Raw genomic sequence first — 25,296 nt, 5'->3', positions numbered from 1 at the left:
AGCCTTCCCCAGGCTTCCAGCGAATTGGACCGGTGGCTGTGTTCTTGCCTTATTACTCCCTGATATAACTATTGTCCCAGGAGATGAACCTCTACCCATTCCTAGCCTAGACACCTTAGTCAAAAGACACAGGCGGGCAATACAGGCCTTACCACTCCTTGCCAGCCTTGGAATAACAGCTGCTGTGGGCACAGGTACAGCTGGCTTAGGCACGGCTATACACTCTTACCGTCGCCTATCTCAACAACTTATAGATGATGTACAAACTCTATCAGGAACTATTAAAGATTTACAGGACCAAATAGACAACCTGGCAGAAGTGGTCCTTCAAAACAGATGAGGCTTAGATTTGCTGACAGCTAACCAGGGAGGTATTTGCTTGGCCTTAGGGGAAAGATGCTGCTTTTATGCCAATAAATCAGGCATAGTATGGACTAAAATTAAGCAGCTTCAAGAAGATCTAGAAAAGAGAAGAAGGGAACTATTTGAAAATCCCCTCTGGACTGGGCTTAATGGATTTTTACCCTACCTTCTTCCACTATTAGGCCCTTTGTTGGGTTTACTTTTAATGGTGTCCATAGGACCCTGCATTATAAACAGGCTGGTACAATTTATTAAAGAACAGATTAATATTTTGGCCTCTAAGCCCATACAGGTCCACTATCACAGTTTGGAGATGGAAGACCGCGCTGCCAACATTTAAAAGGATGTTCTACCCTTCTTTCAGGCTTATTTCTTAAAGTTTACATCCCCACAGATCTCTCTTTCTTATATAAAAGTATAAGTAACAGCTCTGACCAACCATCTTCTGCCCTTGCCATAAGGGTTCGCTCCTCCATGGGCCCCTCCGCTTGGGGGAGGACGCACCCATGGAGTGAGGATGTTAGGCCATAATGACGGAGGGTGCAGGAAGGACTGCAGGAGGATGGATCCACGGATCCCAAAACCCAAGACCTCTGAGTGACACGCTCTGGTGCATGGCGGTTGGCATGCTTCTCCCTCAAAACCGTCTCCTCCAAAAACATGCCAAGGCCACCACGAAATCTCCTAGTGAAGACGCTGGCTCGGATCAGGAGATATTCTAAGGCCTTCTAGAGGAACAGAGCCTCTATCACCCCCTAAAAACATGGCCGGTAAAGTATGGTCAAATATTTTATATAAGAAAGGGGGAGATGTCAGGGACTAGAAGGAAATTCTCCTTCAAAGATTAGCCTGACAGCCCCCTGGGAGACATCCTGCCTGGGAGGCATCCTGCAGCCACCTATCTCCCTGGAACATCCTGCGGTTATCAGGATCATCAGACATCTTGCACCTGGCAGTTTTACCACCCACATCCAGCAGTTGTTGATTAGAGAGCTTCCCCATCCCCAGCATATAAATACCCCTGTGTGAACAATAAAAGTTTGCAGCTTGATCAGAACTTTTGTCTTGCTGTCACCTTTCGTGTCTCTTGTCCCTTCATTCCTCCCCATCTAGGTTCGCTGCCCACGTTGATGTGTCCTGCCGGACGGGACAGAGTGGCAAATTCTTTGCTGCTGTAAAGCCTCCAAGGTCCTGAAGAAGGGCTCTTCCTTGCCCTGAGAGATGGGCCACCAGGAGGAATCCGTGTGGAGACAGGTTCAATCATGGCTTGGACGGAGATGAGGAATACTTTGAGGACGATGTAAAGATGGCCAGAAAGCGAGAAAGCCATCTCCCAACACCACAGTTCTCCAGAGTGGTCCCCGGACCCCAGTGTCTAGTAGGAATCTCCCCCAGGCTCGATCGGAAATTCTGGGGGTGGAACCTCAAACTCCACACTGTTACAAAGATCCTGCAGGTGATACAGATGTCTGCTGATGTTTGAGAAATAGTGACCTCACACAACCTCTCTGGTCACTTTCTGAATCTTAGCTTCTCTAAAGTCTTCTTTAATTCCTGATTTGCCTCCAGGAATTGAACAGAGGCTGTTCTTACTGGGTCACTGCCCCTCAACCTGATTTATTCAGGTACTGTGCATGAATGAGCTCTCACTATATCCAATAAGGTTCTTAATATGTCAAGTGCCCAATCAATGGAAAATGATCAAAACTCATGATACAGTGAGAACATGTTCAGTGTGTGGGAGTTCAAAAGAGGAGAAAAAGAATCCAATCTATTTGGTTTCAAATTTATTTTGTTTGCTGTCTACTTTTGAGCGAATTCATTTGCTTGTTAGCAGCAAAATATTGTCATGAAATATATTTTGAAAACATGGATTCTTAGGGCTTTTCCCTGCGTATTTACATAGTTATATGCAACACTTCTTTATTTTCCTAAGAGAGGTCCTTTCCCACTTTTGTCTAGAACTTCAATAGTTTCCCAGGAAGCTAGGAGCATGCTTTTGAAATTAATCATCTGATCATCTAAATAATTGAAGGCTGATAACAGAGTTAGGAAATTTAGCAATTGAAACTAATTTTTAGAAAATATAGCTTGCTATCTTTTTTGAGATTAGTTCTGTCAGACAAGTGTTAATGGGTAAAAAAAATCACTCACTGTACACAATTAAAATATTTGGGGAAGGATGGTTGCAAATAGGACCTATAAAATGTTAGATTTTCAATGCAGCTTAATCCTGTGGCTTTGCTTGTTTGTTGAATGTTCTTTAGATTGAGATATTATTTATACAATGCTGTTTTAAAGCATTAATTCACAGTGTGATATATTTGATCATCTTAATTCTTATGGCTAATCAATGTTCCTTGTTATTCTAGAAAAAGTAGATGAAACTGAAAATAATGACAATTACAAGCAAATAAAAATTATAGGAAAGTTTTTTGCACTGAAATCCACTTCAAAGCTCCTACACCTTGGAAAATGAAAGGAATGGGGGTTCTTAGTGTATATTTGTGGAACTAGTTAATTTGGACTTCTCATGTACTCATGAGAAATTCTAAAGTAAGAATCGAGGTAACACTTTGTACTACCTAAAATCATACTTAAGACAGTGAGGGGAAACTACAACTTGTTGTTGACTTTTGTTTTACTCATGTCTGAAAGTTTTCTGTATATTTTGTCATTTTATAATAGCATTAGTCATTGAAGTACCTTGGTTATTTCTTTTTTTCCCCTGTAGTTCATAGATTTGTCTAAAAAAGTACATAGATATGTATATGAAAAAATATCATTCCCTGCTGGAAAGTATTCTATAAAGACTTTCTGCTGCTTCTCGCTAGTGAAGAGAAACCCATTTGCTGTAATTCTCTAAGATGCTAGATAGGCATTACCTGAGGAGAAGGAGTGATGTAGCGTGGAAATGCTGACTCACTGGGTGACCTAAGGACAAATAAACATAATGTCTCTTTTGACTCAGTTTCCACATATGAAAAATAAGAGATTTGCTCTTGGACTGTGTTGATGAGCCTTCTATCTTCACGGCCTATGCCTCTACTTCTTTGACCACATTAATTAAATATGTTCCTACTGTGTTCCCTGATACCTAGATTCTTCAGAGCTCTTCTCCCTCATGCCACACTCTCTCAGAGTGTTTGTGATCCTGTCTACCTGTTTGACCCTGTGCCTCTTAGGGGACTCTTGAAGGACCTTAAGCCATAAATTGATAACAGTGCTGCTGACTCCCTTATATAACATCAAAAAAGTATTTTTTATTTTTATCTCTAGAAGCTTCTTTTGAGAATATTTTCAGAAAAAAAACCACTATGGCTTCCTTGGGAGTTGGTATTATAGATGAGAAAATTTTCAAAATATAAAAATTGCAGAAGATACCTTGTATAGAAACAAGATGGAAATTTAGAGAATTTTGAGGGGACAATTCTGATGCATCTCAACTTGAGTTCTGAATGCATTTTATATGGGACTTGTTACATTTGCTGCTTACAGAACCAAGTATGTTTCTCTAAAGCCAAAAGAAACATCATGATAGATTTTCCTTTTAAAAAAAATAGATGTTGGCAAAACTTAGAAATATTTACTTCTCTTTTTACACATCCTCAAAGCTATGAACAAAAGAAACTTGAATTCAAGTAAATCTGTGCCATGTTTTCCTTAGGAACAAAAAAACACTTTGGGGGCACACTGCAGAGCTTGGCTTCTGCACTGGCCTCTGCGGCCCTGTGTTCTGGGGAGAAAATTGAGCCAGAAACCTAACTCGAGGGGCAGCCCTACCCCTCTAGCCGAGTTCCTGTCGCTTCCCCCCCCCCCCCCCCCCGCCAGGCACTACCTTTCTCGTGGGGCTTAGTGCATTCAAGCGCCCAGTGGTCTGGGCCGCCAGTGGGATGGTTGCCGAGGCCCAAGCGCTCCGGGTGAAGGAAACTGGGGCACCTTGAAGGACCCTTCATGCCCCCCCCACCTCCAAGCAAAAAGCCTGGAGTGTTTAGCAGGCTGGTCAAGTTGGGACATGTTCCCAGACTGAGACTGTTGATGAAGGAGCTAAGTCCTGACTGTCTACAGCTGAGGCCATTTAAACCATTCCTTTTCCTGATTGAAGATAGACACCGTGGTCACAGATATGTGGCACATTTCCTGTACTGATCCAGGCCATTGCGCAACACCAGCATATCTGTTTCTACTGATGGTGCTGTGAGCACCTCACAGATTCCAGGAACAAGAGACCCTGGTTTGACCAAAGCCATTGCTTTTGAAGTTGTTAAAGTCTGTTGGTGCACAAAACAACAAAAACACTTACACTATGAAAGAGAACCATCAGACGCCAGCACATTAGCGAGTGAGAACAGGTGTCACCTCGAAGGTGGGAGTGATCAGAAAGGCCTTATGCTAGAACTACAGGAAGAGAAGCCTTCATCTTCCTGTTTGGTTTCTAGACCATCTACCTCATCTAAAAGGAGAGCAATTAGTGAGACAGAAGAAAATTCTTATGAATTATCTGGTGAATGACAAAAGCACCACAAATCTGATAGTGTTTCCCGTTCCTCTGATGAAAGCCTGGCTCTGTGTGTAATAAGGGAAATATGCTGTGAAGGAAGCAGTAGCAGTGAATCAACAGTGATTCCATCAAATCTGAATATTGAAGATGGTGTGAGTGAACATTCCCATGATTGGTTGAATCAGGACTCAGTTTCAGATCAATTTAGTGTAGAACTTGAAGTTGAATCTCTTGATTCAGAGGATTATAGCCTTAGTGAAAAAGGCAAGAACTCTCAGATGAAGATGATGAGGTGTATTGAGTTACTGTGTATCAGGCAGGGGAAAGTGATACAGATTCATTTGAAGAAGATCCTGAAATTTCCTTAGCTGACTATTGGAAGTGTACTTCATGCAATGAAATGAATCCTCCCTTTCCACCACAATGCAATCGATGTTGGACCCTTCATGAGAACTGGCTTCCTGAAGATAAAAGGAAAGATAAAGGGGAAATTTCTGAGAAAGCCAAACTAGAAAGCTCAACACAGGCAGAAGAGGGCTTGGATGTGCTGGAGTTAAAAAAAAAAAAAACTACAGCAAATGATTCCAAAGAATTGTGTATTAAGGAAAATGATAAGATCACACAAGCCTCCCAGTCACAAGAAAGTGAGGCCTATTCTCAGCTATCAACTTCAAATAGCATTAGTTATCAGTCAAGAAGATGTCAAAGAGTTTGAGAAGGAAGAAACACAAGACAAAGAAGAGGGTGCGGAAACTAGTTTCCTCCTTAATGTCATTGAACCTTGTGTGATTTGCCAAGGTTGATCTAAAAATGTTTATGGTAAATAGGATACCTTATGTCATGCTTCACATGTGCAAAGAAGCTAAAGAAAAGGAATAAGTCCTGTCCAGTATGCAGACAACCAACTCAAATGATTGTGTTAACTTATTTCAACTAGCTGCCTTGTCATAAAAATAGGATTATATATTTCTAGTTATAACCCTAAATATTTTGACCCTATGGATTTTATTTTTACTGACATTTATAAGGGAAAGAAATTCAAACTGTCTTCCTCTAGATTTTTTTGTAATGTAATTTACCTACCTTGGCAGGAAAGTAGGTAATATGTATTCCCTTCTAGGAAAGTTTCCCTTCTGTTTATATTTTATATTTGGGCTTTAATACAATTTACATTGAATATATAGCTCATTTTTTACCCTCACCCCTCATTTTAAATAATTTCAACTGTCTTAAGTGAGAAGTACCTAATTTTCTTTTTTTTTAACATAAGGCATTTAAGTGTAACTTACTTAGTACTTTTCATGTAAGGAGAAAAATATGTATAGAAACATAATATTTATATTTGAGATACTCTGTGCTGGATGTGGTGATCCACACCTGTAATCCCAGTAACTGAGACTGAGGCAGAAGGATTGAAAGTTCGAGGTCAGCCTCACCAACTTAGAAAGATCCTGTTTCAAAATTAAAAATAAAAAGGCTGGGGATATAGCTCAGTGGTTAAGTACCTGGGTTTAGTCCCTGGCACCAAAAAAATAATTTTAGATACTCTGAAAGTTTCTGATCTTTTTCATAAGTTCTTTCATAAGTTGAGAGTTATATTTGGTGCTATGTAAATAAAAATAAACTTATTCTACAGCCTCTGTTATATGTGGCAAGGGGTAGGTAGTAATGAGGTCAGTAAAATATGGAAATGTCCTGAGAAAATTGTATTATTTTCTATAAGCTGAAAAGTGATTCTAAGACACTTTGAAATAACTTTTTGGACTAGGTTATGTGGTTCTTAATAGTTTCCTAAGTTTCAGAATTTGGTTTAAGGCTTGTTTTAGAAACCAGTGAATTCAGAAGTTTGATAAACAACTGTTTATTAAAACTAGCTGGAAAGGTTGTAAAAAAAATAACTTTTGGAATCTATTTTATATATTTTAACTTAGGTATCCGGGAATAGCTCTGTTAACTTCTTTGGGTATCAGGAGATCTGGTCTTCGCCAAAGGCTAAAAGACTAAATATCTACTCTGCTCTTTGTCTCTGCCTCTTAACAGAGAATATTTAGTTTGTGTTCTTTCCCAGGAGATACATTCTTAAGGCTCATCAATGTTTGCAATGCAGAAATGAGTTAGAAAGAAAATAAGAAATGGATGTGTTTTCCATAAAAGCTCCCTTCTTCCACCAAAACAACATCTTCTTGCAGGGAGGCACCATACAAAACAAGACCTCAGTTTGAAGTCAGAAGTAGATTCATATCCCAGTTCTACCACCACCAAGCTATGTGATCTTAGGAAAGCACCTAACCTCACAGTTGTAAAAGTGATATTATACTTAACCTCTGGAGGGTGATACAAGGTTTGAATGAAATAAAATACATTACACTCTGGAAAATGTGTATAATTGATTGCATTTACCATCTCTTCTAACAGTAAGAAGTTAATGGATTCCAAAAGATGATATAGTCATAAAAACTAATAGTCTGAGGAAGACAGGATTTTTTAAAGAAGCAATGGACCTGGATTAGTTCCAAACCCAGTTGTTTCTGTTGTAGAGATGGTGATATTTATAAACTTGAGAAGCTGTGCATGTGAACAGGGTGACTGCATAAAGTTGAAATGAGCTCTATGTGGGAATAGTGTGCTGGAATCTGAAACACAACAGTGAAGGTGTGAAATCATTTGTTCTTTGATATATTGATTGTGGCCATTTGTATTCTCTCTCTTCCTTCTATGGACCCTAGGCCCCCCATGCTGAAGATCTCCTCAATCTCAAGGCATGTTTGACAGGGTGAACCATGACATCCTGTCAATGAGGACTCTAAGACAGAGTGAAAGAGAAGGCCCACGGCTACCACCAGGAGGTGGGCCATGTCCTCGGAGAGGAAGTCTGTTAATGCCATCTGTCAGTCAGCAGGGGCAGGCTGTGCTCTGTAACAGCAATCCCTGTCTCTCCAGGCCTTGAAACTGCCCAAGCCATTTCAGTTTTCTGCATTACTACTAACTGCCATTAAGGCCACTTGTGGACTCGGGCGGATAGGCAGCAGCCCACATTTCAAGGTGACCACACATGAAGGAAAGAAGGAACTTGGGTGTGTCCCCTCTGGCAGCCCAGAGTGATGATGCCCTCAGCTACCCTCACAAGAATGGCTGTGGAAGCCACTGACCTGCAGGGAGGGTACAATGTATGATCCAGTGGCCCCAGACGGAGGAGAACCAGGGGAACGTGGTCCCCTTTCCCAGAGACCAGAGACGGCAGAGTGCAGCAGAGAGCAGCTCAGTGACTCAGAGGAGACCATGGGAAGGAGAGAGGGATGTGGGCTGTCCTCTTGACTGGCCATGTGGCCTGAGGTTGTGACCGGGCAGTTCCTCTTTCTGGGCTTCCTAATAGGATCCTGGGATCTTGTCTATTCAGATGCTTCAGTGAGCTCCCGTTCTGGGATCTGTTGTGGAGAACAGGACTCAGCCTCTGCCCCCTGAGTCTGCATGGGGCAGGAGTATGCTCCAGGCCTGTGTGTGATCCCTGGGCTCAACTGGGCCTGGCAGGCCAAGGGAGAGTGAGGCGAGCGTGCCAGGGCAGGAGAGGATGCAACAGATTGTTTAGAATCAGGAATTCTGAGAGGCAACATGGTCTGGAATCGTGTCTTAGGCGACTGAGTGTGCCCCTCAGTTGGGCGGATGGAGGAAACAGCACAGCTGGGCTGCTCAGACTCGGCTTCTCAGTTCTGGGGGCCAAGGCCGGGTTGCCTGGCCATAGTCTCTCCTCTTGGCATGTCTTCCCGAAGCCTTCCTGGAGATGCAGGCAGAGAGTGCTGTCTCCTCCTAAGGCCACTAATCATGACTCAGGGCCACTATGGCTGGGGAAGGGCACTGCCAGGAGGGCACAGGAGCTTGGCCAGCCTCAGGGGAGACCATGGTCAGTGCACTCTGTAGGAGAGGTGCTCATGGGCATTTGTGCCACAGCTGTGGTGGTTAAATGGCAGAACCCACAATGGGCCCAATGAGTGGGACAGGGCATGAGAAGACAAGGGGACACACCGCCTGATCTGTTCTTTGTGCTCAGGGGAGGACTTGCATGCGGGCTGACCATGAACTGAGAGTCCTAGTCCCAGGCACAGGTCCTCAGGGGACTGAGCACCTGACATGAGCCAGAGCAAGTCTGGACCAATTCTGTACCTGGGCAGGGGTGAGCTTCACACCCACCCCCAAAACAATTTTAATTGTTCTGACTTCTTTGAATAAATGTTACCTCCACAACACACCAGAGCTGGTGACTCCTGCCCAGGCAGGCTTTTATGGTTTTATCAAAGCAAAAGCTTACAAGGCTCTTGGTGGCCTCTCTGAACTTACAAAGTTCATGCTGCCATCCAAGATTTAGATGGTGGTGCAGCAACCTTCTGTGGCATAGGCATGAAGCAGGGGCACCGTCCACGAGTGTGCTGGCATCCAAGATACCCTGATGGGTCACGGCAGGTTGTGGGCTACAGTCACACAGGCAAACATCCTGTGAGAGAAAGCGGCAGCATTTCTGTTATGGAAACCCCACAAGCACTGTAAAGGCGATGGCTGTTACTTAAATAGCTTCAGCGGTGCCTGATGGTGATGCCAGCACATTCTTGGGGCTGATGATGCCCATCTGTTGAATAAGGAGGTTTCTTCCCCACAGCCAGAACCTGAGCGGTGACCCTTCTGGTTTCTACAATGGGACAGGCAAATTCCCATCGAGGGCACCCCACACACGTCTGACCGGGTGCCTGGTGAACAGCTGACCCACTTTTCTTTGGCTTTGTGGAATGATGGTAACCTTTATCTCTCTGCATTACACTTTCCCTGTCTATCAATCTGAACAAATGATTTGATACTTTCTGCTTCTAAATACAAAGGCAGCCAATAATTGGAGCAGGGGTGTGTGTGTGTGTGTGTGTGTGTGTGTGTGTGTGTGTATCCCTGTCATCTTGGTGTCAATAGCTATGGTTTTACCAGGAGCCCACATGGACTGTGGTTAATGCCTTTGAGAAAGATTTTGTTGTTATTTAAATTCAATAAAGTTTTCCTACTCTGCTTTTATTCTGTTGTTTGCTTCACTGAATCCAGTCTAGAATGTCTGTTTCTTTCCAGCAAAGCACAGCTATTTGAGAAAGAAATATGCTTTAGATAATAGATTTTCCTAGTAAATACCGGACCAGGTACATTGAATTTTTTTCACAACCCAAGGGCTGTGTGGTGGTAGTGCACAGCACAATGAAATTATATTTTGCAGACTTCAAAGTGAAGCTTGCAGAATAGGAACCTGGAACCTGCCCTGTGAAATCAGAGTCAAGACAAGTGGTCACACATGACCTCTGGCCAGTGAAGGAGCAGGGGACATGGCCCAGGCCACCTGGAGCATGCTTTGCAGTGTGGTGTTAGCTCCTGCTGCCCTACCCTGCTCCCTGCCCTGGCCTCCTGGGGCAAACCCGAGTGAAATCCGTCTGCATGGGATGTGGCATTCCTGTGTGGGTTGAGGGGAACATGTCTTCACCGTCCTGAGGTCTGCCCTTGACAAGGAAGTCTCCTGACCCACTCTCCACAGGGAGAAAGCCCAGGACAGAGATGGAGCAGGCATCTGACCACAGCACCCTCGGCACTGGCCACTGTGCACCCTACCCACCATGGGCCTGCCCCCCAGCAAGCACAGCTCAGTTTGGGTCCCTTCCTCTGGCCATGCCCCCAGCCTCGTGGTGCTCTGCTGAGCAGCCTTTCCACCAGGTGATGTGCAAGTAAGTGTGCACCATCAGTGAGCCCGGGAACCTCCTCTGCAGAATCACCCTGGCTCTTCTTCTTTCTCCTCAGGAGTTAGCATAGCACCTGGAGAATCAAAGTGTGTCCTGAACAAGCAGTAAGGAAGCTCAAACATTCTAGATCGTACACTCCAAAGTGTGATTCTGAGTGTTTGTGGCCTGGTATCATGGATCTGAACTACGAAAGGGACCAACACCCTCCACCTGTGGGGAGAATAGGGGGATGCAGAGCTGAGGGCAGGATTCCCAGGGTTCACAACTCTCCACTCTGTGATTTATTGCTAAGACTGGAAATTATAAGAAAATCTATAGACAGTGGGAAAAACAATGTAAAAACTGCCAACCATTCTGAAGTTAACTGCAAGGAATAAGTTATTAAGGTAGCAAGCAACAGAATATTGTGAATAATTCTTAAATGTTGATAGAGATAACAAGTGCTGCCTTGTGAATAAACAAGAGCAATCAGAGTGCGTGGAGTGGCTACTGTAATGGAGAACTCTGTCTTGCAACTGACTTTCACATTCACTGTTTAAAGGGTCATTTGGAAAGTAATTGTTCTTCTTCTTATGTGCTCACTAGCTCACATTTAGAAATTTTTCTCTTAAAATATTTCTCTCCTACTTATGCCATTAGAATTGGTCTCTGTATGTGGAGCTATGTACGTGCACATGTATATTTAAATTATGTAAGTTCTTTAGTTCCTAAAAAAAAAAAAAAGAAAGAAAGAAATGCAAGTTTAACATTTGTGCAAACAATTATTTCCTTTTCTGAACACTAAGAACAGAAATTGCAAGGTGAGTCACTTCCACCCAGAGATGAATACATGATATCTTCCCAGCAGCAGTGCTTCATTCCTTGCACTGGACATTCTGAAGCTGTGGGAGAGGTGCCGACACACTCTCTGCGTCTGCTGCACAGAGATCCAGAGGGGTCTCCAGTGGAGGCTTTGAGGAGGTTCATGACTCAGGAAAGGGTGGTGTGGGCACCAGGTGGCCTCCAGGGTGCCTTCCCTCACTCTCTCGCCAGCACCAACCTTGTTGCCGTCATGCTGAATCCTGATCTGGTTGAAGATGAAACCCTTGGGTGAGCAGACCTGGGTCACTTGCTGCAGTGTGGACCCAAGGCTGAAGGCCCCGTGCTGGAGTGCTTAGCTCCCCAGGATATCATACCAGGGCGTGGAATGGCTTGCTAAGCCCCGGGGGAAAAGAGACAGAGGACGGTGTTCCAGGGATATTCCAGCTCCTTCCCATCCCCCATGGAAGTGAGATGAGCACTGGGGTCACTTTGGCTCTGGGGTTCAGATTGGAGAGACACTGAGGGCTCCTGAACCCTTCAGTCCACAGCTTCCCAGACAGCCTTGATGCTCTGGGAACAGCACGTGCAAGAAGATCTCATAGCAGTTGGGAGCTTCCCAGTGGGATGGGGCTGACACTGCTTTGGGATCAGGAACCCCAACCACTGGATTGTGTGCATATCCATCTCTTTCCTCACTTCCTAGTTCTTTAAAAACAAGGAACACTGGAATAAACAAAGGAAGATCCTTCTCTTGATCCCATGTGGAGGTGGACAGAATATATGGAGCCAGACTGAGGCCTGACCCCAGCCTGGGCCTCCTACCCATGCCGGGCCACGGCTGAGCCCCGCACAGGGAATGAGGCCATGGGCCAGAACCCCGGACAGGTGAGGAGGAGCCCACTTCTGCTGCCACCCACATTCCCAAACTAGGATGTTCTGCCACTCCTTAATAAATACACCTCAACGCTCCATGGGCAGCAGTTGGCTGGCCACGATCACACACTCCGTATCAATCCTTACTTATTTAATCCGAGTTTTAATAAAAACATTTGGGTAAATCCCATGTACTGTGAGAAATTATTAAGTATTTTTTTTTTTTTTAATTTGAGAAGCCTGACAAGGCTAAACACAAAGATACTGAAACAGTTAGTGTCCTGACAGTCATACATTAGGGCAGATGTTGGCCTATGGGACGTGACAGTCTCGTGAGGGCTCTGACCTGTCAGGATACATACAATGATGGGTTCACATGCTAATGATTTTGGGGAGCTTTGTGATATAAGTGAACTCTCTCTATGCCCCCTGGCCACTTGGATGTTAGTGCTTTGCACCATGATGTTCTGCCTTATCAGGGACCCAGACACAATAAAGCCACATGACCGCAGACCAAAAACAAAGTAAACCTTTGGTCCTTTTAACTTGTTTCTCTCAGGTGTTTTGTCATGCTAACTGAAAACTGTAAATCAACAGAATATCCCCTCATCTAAAGAACTAGAAATCTTATTTTTAAATTTTACATTGTTTTCTAGTCACAGAACCATTTTCTTTGGAAGATGTCACAATAACACAAGCAACACAAATGTGTCATATAGACTAGTAACATGGTAGTTTGGGCTAAGAAGTGTTTATACACACACACACACACACACACACACACACACTCTTATTTACTTTTTGTAATGTCGTTATTTTTTCCATCATATCATTGAAGAAAATGCATCTTGGAATTGTGGTAAGTGCTCATCTAGGTCAATGTCCAGGCAGCAGATGGTCTGGCATGTTCAGGGAGGGTGAGCACAGCTGTGACTCCTTCTCTCCTTGTGGTCTAACCCCAGGAAACCCGGGAAGAAAACCAGACCTCAGTGCCAGGAAGGAAATGGAGTGCTGCTCCTTACTTCTGGACAACCCCCACCGCAGACCAGTGTAAGCCTTTGAGGATCTCTACTCGACAGAGGGCTGCCGGGACATGTAGGCTGTGCTGAGAGCTGTAAGGGAAGAATTTTGAAATCAAATAGAATCTGTAACTAAAGGTCTGCACTTAGTGATCTACTCGCATATGCTCTGAGACCTGCTTCCTCCCCTAATGTGGGCAGTGTCCCTGCTGTGCCAGGAGCCCGTGGGCTTAGAGGCCAGGTGTGCGGCTGTCGTGTGGAGTCAGCTTTCAGAACGTGCAGGATGTCAGGGCAGGACACGCAGGCCCTCCAGAGCCTAGACTCCAGGCGCTGCAGACTGCATCCCGGCCCTTCCAGCTGCGGTATACCATGAATATGCTTCAGGCCAACTGACACTTTTTAGTCAAAGGGGAAACTGAAAGCTCTCCAAGTGGACTCAGACACATGGCAGGGTGTGTGATGGCGCAGATGTATCTGGGTGTGTTTCTGGGAGGAAGGCGCATCAGGCATGCCCCCCCCCCCCCCCCCCGCCGCGGCGCTTGTCAGGGTGACCATGTGACCCCTGTGAAGCGGTGCCCGTGTGTCCTGGTGAGCACATCACGGTGCCTGACATGTGGATGGACTTGGGAGTTCAGGGCCATGATGGGCAGGGAGGTTTCTCCTGTGCTGTGCTGAGAACCACAGAGCAGTTCAGTGCTGGCCTGGGCACCTGTAGGGCCTGTACAGGTCTCCTCTCCAGACCTTCTCTGCCACTGAACCACACCTTCTCAGAAAATCCCCTCCAACATCACTGCCTTCCATAGCCCCCACATTTTCCATTATGCTCCAAAAGCATTAGTTGATTCAGGAGAACATGAGATGCCAAGGTCAGCACCCGAGAGCCCCTCCCCTGGGAGCCCCATAGTGACATCTTCCACTCTTTCTCAGAGCTGTGCTGCTGGCCTGAGAGTGTGCTCCAGTTCTCCTACCAGTCCCGGCCTTGACCCTTGCTTCAGCAGGAGCTGATGGTGTTTTGCTCTCCCTGTCTCTGTCCCTTCCTGATGATGGTCATGCCCCCAGCAGCACTGCACAGCATGTGAGGCCCTACTGGAGTTTACAGGGATGTCACCATGCTCATGGATGCTGGGTGGCACTCACTCTGAAGCCTCCACCTTCCTCTGTCCTTCTCCATGCCTTGAAAGCATTTAACTTCACTGTTCCCCAACTATTGCCCCTGGCACAGGGGGCAAGGGAAGATCCTCCCTGAGATGGGACCCTGGAAGAGAAATCAATGTCAGAGGGAAGGCCTGGAGTCAGGCAGAGCTGGCCTCACTAGACATTGCTAACACTGCTGAGGGAACGCTGGGTCCATGCTGCATAGATGGGTTGCAGGATGCAGGATTTCAGGCTTCAGACACAAGTATGAGTCCTTCCCAGAAGGTAGCTGAGGCTCTGATTATCAGTGGGTTTCCTGAGAGAGATTATGGGAGAGAGCATCAGGGCCACACACTGCTCATGATGCCACAGCTCTGATTACCGATGGGCCCTTCAGAAGGGTGAACCATACATTGGCTTCCTGTCATGCTTTCCTCTCTGCAGGGTGATTTCTTTTGTCTAAAATATGTCCTGTGGGGTTAACCCAGGAGAAAGTGAAGGTCAGCTGTGTTGAGCTGCAGCCTCCAGAACCCAGACCTTGGGAGGGGGTGAAGTTCTCGCTTCCTCCTGGGCAGCTGTCCCTGCACAGCCCCCTGAGCCCTCTCGTGACACTTCCACAAGGGTCTGTGTGTTGGGGTGCTCCATGCTGCCCTGGACAGGACACGCAGCTCCAACACGTTGCTGTTGGAGCTCAATGGCATGGGGGCCAGCAGGATACAGTACCTCCGTCCCCCTTGACTCCCAGCAGATTCCAGCATCAGGACTGCACACTCCCACCCTTCAGGCTGAAGCTCAGTCCAGGCAGCACACGAACTGTGGTGCCATTGTGGGGACCTCCTGCCTTCCCCCTTTCTATTCTTAAAAATGAGGCGGCAGTTCACTCTTTGGAGTTTCTGTATTCTTGTTCCGAAGACTCACCATCCTATAATTATAACACAAGAGAGAATTAACAGCAAAGAGAATAATCCAATAATGTACCAGGCCGAGTGTTTAAGAATATTTCCAGGGTTGAATCCATTCAACTCCTTTAATATTTGGTTTGCCAGAGAAGAAGGATCTGAAAAATCAGCTCTATTATTTTGAATGTCTTGGATATGGTGATAAAGTTCCAGAATATCCAAGCTATTATTACTATTTTGCCAAATACCTAACAAATGGTTTTTAACCTTCTCCCAACCCCAGAGAGAAGCATTGTACTTGGCAGCTGTAACACAAACATACTTATAATTGGCATGGCATTTAAGCCTTTCCTTAAATTTTAAGGCGGAAAGTTCATTACCTATGTCTATAACAGTCACCTCTAAGGCGTTTAATTTAGTCTCAATCCTTTCATCAATATTTACTTGATTACACAGAGCCTTGGAAGTATTTTGAGCTAAATTATTAAGAAATTTTGCATGCTGAATATTCTGAGACAATGTCAGAGACGCAGAGACAGTTGAGGCAATAAAGGAGACTAGCACCAAAACACCAACAATTATAACTCCAATAGCACGTTTAGGTCTTGCTAACTGGGCATGAATTTGCTGCAAGACTTGTAAACCAGTATCAGCATACCATGGCTCTGAAATATTAGCAGGTAATAAAACGAAAGTATCAGCACTCCTTTTCCTCCATTATACCTAGTAATACAATTGGTTAGGTTGCATTTATTACATGTAACAATATATCTGTCATCTATCCATTTAACTTTTACATTTCCAATAATTAAAACATAAGGAGATTGGACACAGGCTCGTAAGCCATAGCAAGATCCCTCTTTACAGTTCTTGCCAACAAATTTTGGTAAAGGTTTGTCTGTAAAATATAAGAATTCTGAGGCAGCAACTAAACACCAAACATCTTTTTGAACACCTCCTTTACTATAAGTCAAAATATTACTAACAAATCCTGCAGGAGTCATAGCAGAATTTCTTCGTAATTGTCTTTTATCAATTTTTGGAGACCAGTCTAAAATATACCCACTATCTTTAGACACCTTATGTTGTACAGGAAAGGTATTTACACAATCCATCCATCTAGGAAAGGTGCCAATCTCAATTGCAGAACTATTTGGACAGTGGGGCATCCGTGGAGGTTTTGCAGAAATGACTGGCTTGTTATGGGAAAGTCCCATCTTAATTACTGATCTAGTATAAGGTCTTAAGTCTCAATAAATAGAATTATTTGTCAGTCTATGTCTACCAATCGCTGTCTTTTCTTCGAATGATACTTTTAGACAGCCGGCATGTTTATCATGTGACCAACACAAAGGTAATTGGGCACTGTAGCCAGAATAATTAAATCTAGTCACATGATTGGGAGTAATATGGGTATCTGTAAATCCTCCCATCATGAATGAGTCATTAGTAAATACTGGAATAGATTCTCCAGTCCACACAGCTGGGTGTACCAGGGGTGGATCTGGGAAATATGTCCAGTAAGTGTCTACTTGATCCCCCTTTACCTGACAGCCCAACAGGGCAATTACTGTTGCTACCATCATCATTGGGGTCCTGTTCTCTCCTAGGTGTCGAAGTATTCGGGAAGCCTGGGTTGTTAGCTTCTTCACGTCTTCCCATGAAATCAGCTTTTCGGCTGGGTCAATCTGGTCTTTCTTCATCCTTTTCCAATATCTCCTCCTTCTGGATAGGGGCTCCTCCAGGTCGATCCTCAGTCGCTTGAATCTGGGTTCTGTCTCTTCCATGTCTGATAGCATGTTCAGGTACCCAAATAGGATGAAATGCGCCTTCTGGGAAGATACAAGCATGACCTCTGCCCCACATCATCACTGGGTCCGGGCCCTTCCCCTGACCAGTCTGTAAATCTTTCCACAAAACTCTACCTAAAGGGCCTGTTACTGAGGGAGACATTTGTCTCTCAGCAGCAGTGTGACCTTCTGCGTCACAGTTTAAAAAATTTAAAACAAACAAGGCATGATTAAGGCTATTTTGGGGAGTCATAAACCTATTCCCCCCCTTTAATTTTTGTAATTGAAGCTTAATAGATAAATGAGCTCGTTCCACAATGGCTTGGCCTTGAGGGTTATAAGGAATTCCTGTTTTATGATTAATTTTAAACTCTTGGCAAAATTGTTGAAAAGAAGAGCTTACATAAGCTGGAGCATTATCTGTTTTAATCTGCATAAGGCACCCTAAAACAGAAAAAGCTGCTAGGCAATGAGAAATTACATGTTGAGTATTTTCCTTAGTACGTGCTGTGGCAAAAATAAATCTAGAATAAGTGTCCACTATGACATGCACATAACATTGTTTACCAAATTGAGGAATATGAGTTACATCCATTTGCCATATTTGATTTGGTTTTAATCCACGGGGATTTACCCCTGATGGCAGAGATGGAGTGTGAATAACACATTTAGGGCACTGGCTTACAATCTGACGAGCTTGTTCTCTAGTAATATTAAATTTTTTATGTAAGCTAGAAGCATTTTGATGATGCAAGGAATGGGAAGCTAGTGCACAGTCATATGAAGACATCTGTTGACAAAAAGCTACTAATTTATCAATCTTGTCATTACCTGAAACTAAGGGTCCTGGAAGATTAGTATGAGCCCGTATGTGCCCTATGAAACATGGGTATTTTCACATTAGCACTGTCTTTTGTAAATTATGAAATAACTCAAATAACTCTTGTGATGAAGTATACCCAATAACTGAAGTTTCAATATTTTTAGTAACTCCGACTGCATATAAGCTGTCAGAATAAATATTAATAGGCTCATTAGAAAAGTAATTTAAGGCACAAATCAGAGCTTGAAGCTCTGCTCTTTGGGCAGAAGTATAAGAAGTTTGTATTACCTCTGTGTGAACACGACTATAAAAACCTGCTTTACCTGAGTTAGAACCATCCGTGAACACTGATAAAGCTTCATCTATAGGATGTGCACGTACAATCTTTGGAAAAATAAGTGACGTTAATGATGCAAATTGTATAATCTTATCACGAGGATAATGGCTATCTATCTGGCCAGGAAAATCAGCAAAAGCTATCTGCCATGAGCTAGAAGTTTGAAAAAGCCAATTAGTCTGTTAAATAGAAAATGGAATAATTATGATATCAGGCTCAGATCCAATTAATTGTAAAATCCTAGTTCTACCTTTAATTACTAATTGAGCTATAGAATCATGAAAAGGAATTAATGTCTTTTGAGGAGAGTGGGATAAATAAATCCACTCAATAACTCCTAATCTTTGCCATATGGCTCCTGTTGGGGTATGCTCAGTTGGAAATATTAATAAATACACTATTTCTTTAGGATCAACTCTAGTAAGCTGTGCATTTTTAATTGCATGTTCAACTCTCCTTAAAGCCATTCTAGCCTCTAAGGTTAGCTGACGTGGAGAGGTTGGAGAGGGATTTCCTTGTAATATCTGAAATAGAGGACTTAACTCAGAAGTAGTTAGTTTTAGGGATGACCTCAGCCAATTAATATCTCCTAATAGCTTTTTAAAATCATTAAGGGTATGTAACTCCTTTATTCTTATCTGAAGATTTTGAGGACGGATTGTACGTCCTTGAATTATCTGACCTAGATATTGAAAAGGAGGCACCTTTTGAGTTTTTTGAGGGGCTATGCATAAACCCATTGCTGTAAGCGAAGTCTCTAACTGAGTAAAAATTTCTGAAAGTACCTCTGGATTAGCATGAGCCAATAATATATCATCCATAAAATGAATAATATACGCATCAGGAAAGCTATTTCTTATGGGATCTATCGCCTGATCTACATATTTTTGGCACAGGGTAGGACTATTACGCATTCCCTGGGGGAGTACTTTCCAGCAATATCTTTTAACAGGTTCCTTAAAATTAATTGTTGGGACAGTGAAGGCAAATCTCTCACAATCTCCAGGATGTAACCTTATAGAGAAAAAAACAGTCTTTTAAATCTATTACCATCAAGCTATAGTCTAAAGGGATGGCTGTAATGATGTCCTGGCTGTAATGATCCCATAGGTCGAATTGCATGATTTATCGCCCTTAAGTCCTGTAGCAATCTCCAATTTCCTGACTTTTTCTTAATAACAAAAATAGGTGTGTTCTAAGGACTAAGCGTTGGTTCAATATGACCAGCCTGAAGTTGTTCCTCAACTAACTTATGAATTATTTTAAGCTTTTCCCCTGAGATGGGCCACTGAGAAATCCATATAGGCTCCTCTGTGAGCCAGGTGATTTTTTCGGCTGTCTTAGGGATCGGGGAAGTACTCAGCGCCCCTAGTAAAAATTTTGGCTTGGAGCATTTACTAATCTTTGTCGTGGAGACTGGTTTGTAAACAGATACTCTTCCTGAAGGGTCTCCTTATCATCTCCAGGAAAATACCTCTGATTAACTTCCTCAACTGACCTTATAGAGTTTGGAGTAACTAATAATAATCCCATCTTGGCTAAAATATCCCTTCCCCATAGGTTAGCTGGTAAATACTCTAACACATAAGGCTTAAATACTTCACTGTTCCCATCGGAATCTTCCCAACGGAGATAGTTGGCACTTTGAGCAGGCTGTGAAACCTGTCCTATTCCCTCTAGGTTAGCTGGTGAAGCCAGATTTAAAGTTAGGTAGTCAGTGTAGTTAGGTAAATCGGGTCTAATATCAGTGAAATCTAAAATGGAGGCCGTGCGGAGAATGACTCAGTGAAAACACAGGACAACTCATGGAATGTTAATGAAGTCCCGAAAAGGCCCTAGGCCAAAGTCCACCTCAAAGAAATGTTAATGAACAGCCCCCAGCAAAAAGGTGCTGACTCAGAAGTCCTTCCTGACCAGATTACTTCTTTGGCCCACCTGTGTCCCACCCCTCGGTCCTTCCCACCTACATTCCATCACTGAAAGAACTATAAAAAGGGGAGACAACATCCCTTCCACGGATTCCACCTCTTGGGTCCCCTTCTTCCTCCGGGAGAAGTCTTTTCTGCTGTCCTTTAATAAACTTCTAATTTCTACTCTGACCTTGCCTCGGCGTGCTTCTTTGGTGTTATTCTTCAACATTGGGGAAGCAAGAACTCGTCACCGGTCAACAGCGGTAACACTGGTGCTACATGTAAAGGCCAGCTCCTAGGCCAGAACCTACTAGAAAAAACAGATATATCAGCTCCTGTGTCTACTATTCCGAGGAACGTTTTATTATTAATTTTAAGCTCTAATAAGGGGCGTTCTTGTCTTACTAGCTGCGACCAGTATACTCTGTCCGGCGGTCTAGAAACTGAATCTACTGGTGCGTGTCTCCCTGAATCACAAGGCAATAAAATCAATTGGGCAAATGTATCCTTTGGAGTGAGCCTTAGGGCATAGTTGGACTTTACAGTAACATTTAATTGTCCTTTAAAATTTGAATCATTCACACTGGGTATCACCTCAATGGCTCCCTTTAAATTATTGCGTCCCAAAATTAAACCTATAGTATTATCAGGAAGCGGCCCGAAAATTCCAGTAGGGATTTGTTCTGGCCCTGTCTCAGGATTTAATTCAACTGTCCTTGAAGGTCCTAAGAAAACTGTCTGCGATCTATGTTCCGATAAAAATCGCGGGCTGTCCTGGTCGGCGCCAGTGATGTCACACTGTGCGACCTCTCCTCGAACTCCCCGTATTGTTGCTCGGCCCGGGGAGGGGCCGACCAGAAGTTTTTTGTCCTCCAGCTAGGAGGAAATGACTGCGAGAAGGCGGGCTGATCCGCGCCATCTTGACTTGCCACGTGGGGTTGAGTCCTGCAATATCTATTATCACCAGTAGATGGAGCCCTGAACTTAGAATTGCGCGTGCGACACTCCCGCGCAAAATGATTATTTCTCCCGCAAATGTAACATTTTCCGCAGGGTTTTCGTACTAAATCCTGTGGTTTCAAAGTTTCTTTTATTGCTGCAGCTAGGGCCACTGTTTGTAAATGAGTAGAGTCTATGTCAGAACATAAGCGAATAAACTCAGAGATTGTTCCCTTTTTACGGTGCGGTCTAAGAATATCCTGACAGTATTTATTTGCGTTTTTGAATGCCAATTGCCTAACAATGAACTCACTCGCTCCCGAGTCTCCGATCGACCTGTTTACAGCCTGGTACAACCGGGCTACAAAATCTGAGTAAGGTTCACTCACACCTTGCCTGATTTTGGTAAGAACTAAATTGGATTGGTCCTTGGAGATGATCTGTCTCCAGGCGAGTTTCGCACAATCAGTTATTTGATTGTACACTACAAAATCATAATTTAACTGTCTTTCTAGGTCAGTAAATTCACCTGTCCCTAGAAACATTTCTACTGGTGTTTCTATATCCTGTCTTTTGTTCTTTTCTGCCTGTTCAGTACAAAAATCAGTCCAATAAGTCCTCCAAAGTAAGAAATCTCCCCCGCTCAGACAAGATCTGGCTAAAGAAATCCAATCGCTGGGAGGAAGGGGTTGTGAGCAAATATTTTCTATCAGGCTCTGTACAAAAGGGGAATTTGGACCATACGTCTCACATGCACTTTTTAGTTCCTTAATGGTTTTAAATGGGATTACAGCATGAACTGTAACTCTCTGATCTTGCTCATTAACTTGCTCAAAAACTGAAAAGTTGAAAACCGCTAGTATCCTCCCCATCTTCCTGTGCTTTCTTAATACCTCGCTGGAATGGGGTAAGAAAAGTCATTGTTAACCCAGTGTACCTGTTAAATTTTGTCCTTTTAGCAGGTACCGGCCAAATTTGAATAGCCTGGACAGGCGGTGTTAAACGCAGCCTGTTAAGATTCCTCTGTAAGTCCTGAAATTCCATGTCTGATTCTTCTCCCTCAGATTGCAAGTCATGGTCAGACTCTGCACTATCGCCATTTTGAATTTGGGTTTCTAAACCACGTGGCGGAGAAGAACTCTGAGCCCCTCTAGGAATCTCTTCCGGATTTTCCTCTGCAGGAAGATCCTCTACCTCTTCCGGAGGGCTTTCTAGGATATCGGAGGTTTCTTCTCTATGATATTCGCCCCTAGAATCTCCCTGCGGGCTACTCTGGTCTTGCAAGTTTAAAGTCACATTCCTAACCTTCGGTTTGGCCCCTAGCGTTGTCTTTGTTTTTAAACGGCCTAAGGGAAAAGGAATTAACTTAGCCTCAGGCGGATTTTCCATTTGAATAGACTTAATAGCCTTTTGCAAGCCTTTTAACAGGTCTTCAGGGGGCCACGAACTTTGACCCATATACTCAAAAAGGCAAACTTCTAGAGCCTTCCAAGTTTTCTGAATACTTTCTATGCCTCCAGGTAGTTCATTAGAAAAATAAACCTTTTGTAACTTTCTTCCTAATTTCTCCCAAGTAGATAAATTTGGAGACTCTTGTTCACAAAACCAAGGACAATATTCACCTACAATCTTTAAGAATTGTAATAACTGAGCTTTCTTTATCTGTTTTCCTTTCTGATTAATTATACTGTCTAAAATAGTCAGATACATTTCCTTATCCGTAGAAGTTGAATTTCCCATTTTAATTAATTTAACGTCTCTTTCCTTCAATATCTCCAGGTACTTTTGTGACTCTAAATTGTCACCACTTCCTTTATCTTTATCTTTATCTTTATAGCGCGCTCCCACTCAATCTAACTAATCTAGAATGCCCCACGTTGGGCGCCAATTCCACCAAGCGACCTGCGCAATGGTTTCATTAATGAGGTTCTTGGCATAAAAGTTAGCTAGAAGAGATCGAAATAAAACACACAGACTCAGTTACCTTATTTCTATTGCCAGGTCCGAGACGGCTCCCCTCTCTGGCTCCAACCTCTAACCGCCCAGCAGGGCAGCAAGGATTACTCAGGGCTAGCAGGAGAGAGAGAGAGAGTGAACACGCCAGGGAATAGCCTTTTATTGGGGAACAAGAAATTCAGGGGATAATTCCATCCAATGAAGGTTGAGGGGGGACTGAACTCCAAGGTCAGGGTCAGTGATTGGGCCCCTGGGGTCAGTGGTCAGTCACACCCCCACACGGACGGGTTCTCTCATCAGGAAAGGGCCGGGAAAGTTCTGACACAGCCAGAACGCCTCAGACCCTTAACGGGAGCCTCCCAGTCACGTGTCAGGATGGCTTCCCACACCTGCCTGCTGCCATCGTGGTCTAACATCCACATGTGTTCTGGTGCTCCACGGAGCTTCCCAGGATGATGAGGTGAGACCTCAGGTACACTCCACGTTGGGGCATGGGTTTCAGTGTAACTAGGCACTCTCTCTTTTTCTCCACACATGCATGCACAATACATACTCAAAAGACTTTTTATATGCTTGTGTTTTATTATAGCAAATTGGTAGATGTTAGAATTCAAAAGATAATCATAAAACAGTGGAAGTTGGTCCCAAGAAAACTTTAAGAGAGACACAATAAAAAGCATTTAGAGGGGCTGAGGTTGTGGCTCAGCACTAGAGCACTCACCTAGTATGTGCAAGTTGCTGGGTTCAATCCTCAGCACCACATAAAAATAAAAATATGTTTTGTGTCCAATCACAACTAAAAAAAAATTTTAAAAAGCATTTAGAAAGAAAAAATATGAATCACTTATATCCTTCATCAACACCAAATAATTTCTACCTGTGCCTTACGACGAGGTGGTCCTGCCTTGGATGACACGCTGCCTGTTCAGAAAGTGATTGAAACCTGCCCAGCAGTGAGCTGTCCATGCCCTAGCAGCATAGCTGGCTCTGTCCCTCAGCAACCCCTCAACCCCATGGCCAGGTTCCATGCGGACCACACCTGCATCCCCACAGCCAGGCTCAGGGCTGACCACACCCACACTGCTCTTGGCTATTTGGGGTGTGTGTCTGGGCAGTTTTGTTCATTTTCATTTCTCTTTGTAAATAAGCTCCTAACCTCAGTGTTTTTCAGGGGGTTAATAGTTATAGTCCTACATCTTCGTTCTTTGAGGCTTGCCCATGAGAGGATTGATCGAAATCACTCTCAGTTAACAGCTGTAGAGACCGAGCTGCTGCTGATCCAGGATGGTACACCATGCTGAAAGCAGATGGACTCTGTTGTGACAGCCCCCGCGAGGGTGGAAGGGCAGTGCTGGGGACCCAAGCACACCACCAGCAGGCGCTGACTCCTGGTGAGCACATCCCAGGGCTTCCTAACCTGGAAAGGGAAGCCCGGTTTATTCCCCATTCAAATTGGAAATTGTGGTTGATACTTCAGGCACTCGTTCTTTTCTACATGCCTTAGATAAATGGGCTGCTCAGACCAAAGGGAACATTTGTTTCTCATGTGATCAATATGCTCCATGTAAACATTCTCAGTTTGGAGATGAGATCCAAGTTGTATTTTAAACTTGGTGTATTTTCTCTTCTTCTTCTTTTGAACAGAGTGATGCAGCATGCCAACCCTTTGTGCACTGAAACACCACCAAATGCTCTCCAGAACTGAGCCACAGGGTCAGGGTGTCTGGCGCTGGGTTGGGAGGGGCATGCACAGGTGGGCACTGGGTAGGAATGATGCTCTGGGGCCTTCTGTTGTGCTAAGCTTGGGCATTAGCACACTGATTCTCATACGCTGCAGATGAGAAAGCAAAGCTCGGTTCAGAAAAGGAAGGCAGCTGGCTGGCCTGTCCCTGGACCCTGGACCAGAGCTCAATGGCATGGGTGTCCGAGACCCTGCTGGATCAGCACCTCTGTTCCCAAAGAGCAAACCTCAAGGTCACCACTGTTGCTCTTGTGTGGAGTTAGGTGATTTGGCCCACAAACCGCAGTTGTCACAAAGGACTCAAATGAGGCTCTTGGAAAGCCTCCAAGAGTGTCAGCGCCATCAGCCGCAGCCGTGTCATGGAGTGAGTCAGGGAACGGCCTCTCTACGTGAGAACAGAGCAGCACCTCCCTGAGTCACACGTGAGCAGGTCACTGCTCCCACCTACATTCCA

The 25,296-nt window shown here is 44.2% G+C and overlaps 1 pseudogene; it reads left to right on the top strand.

Annotated features, from left to right (window-relative positions):
* The first annotated feature begins 869 nt into the window (after window positions 1–869).
* LOC114084377 (E3 ubiquitin-protein ligase Mdm2-like) lies at window positions 870–5,801 on the top strand (annotated as a pseudogene).
* The last annotated feature ends 19,495 nt before the right edge of the window (window positions 5,802–25,296 follow it).

The sequence above is a fragment of the Marmota flaviventris genome, chromosome 13 (genome assembly GCF_047511675.1).
Source record: "Marmota flaviventris isolate mMarFla1 chromosome 13, mMarFla1.hap1, whole genome shotgun sequence".
In the NCBI taxonomy this organism is placed as follows: Eukaryota; Metazoa; Chordata; class Mammalia; order Rodentia; family Sciuridae; genus Marmota; species Marmota flaviventris.
Note: the sequence above shows the minus strand (reverse complement) of the source record. Positions and strands in the feature narration are given on the sequence as shown.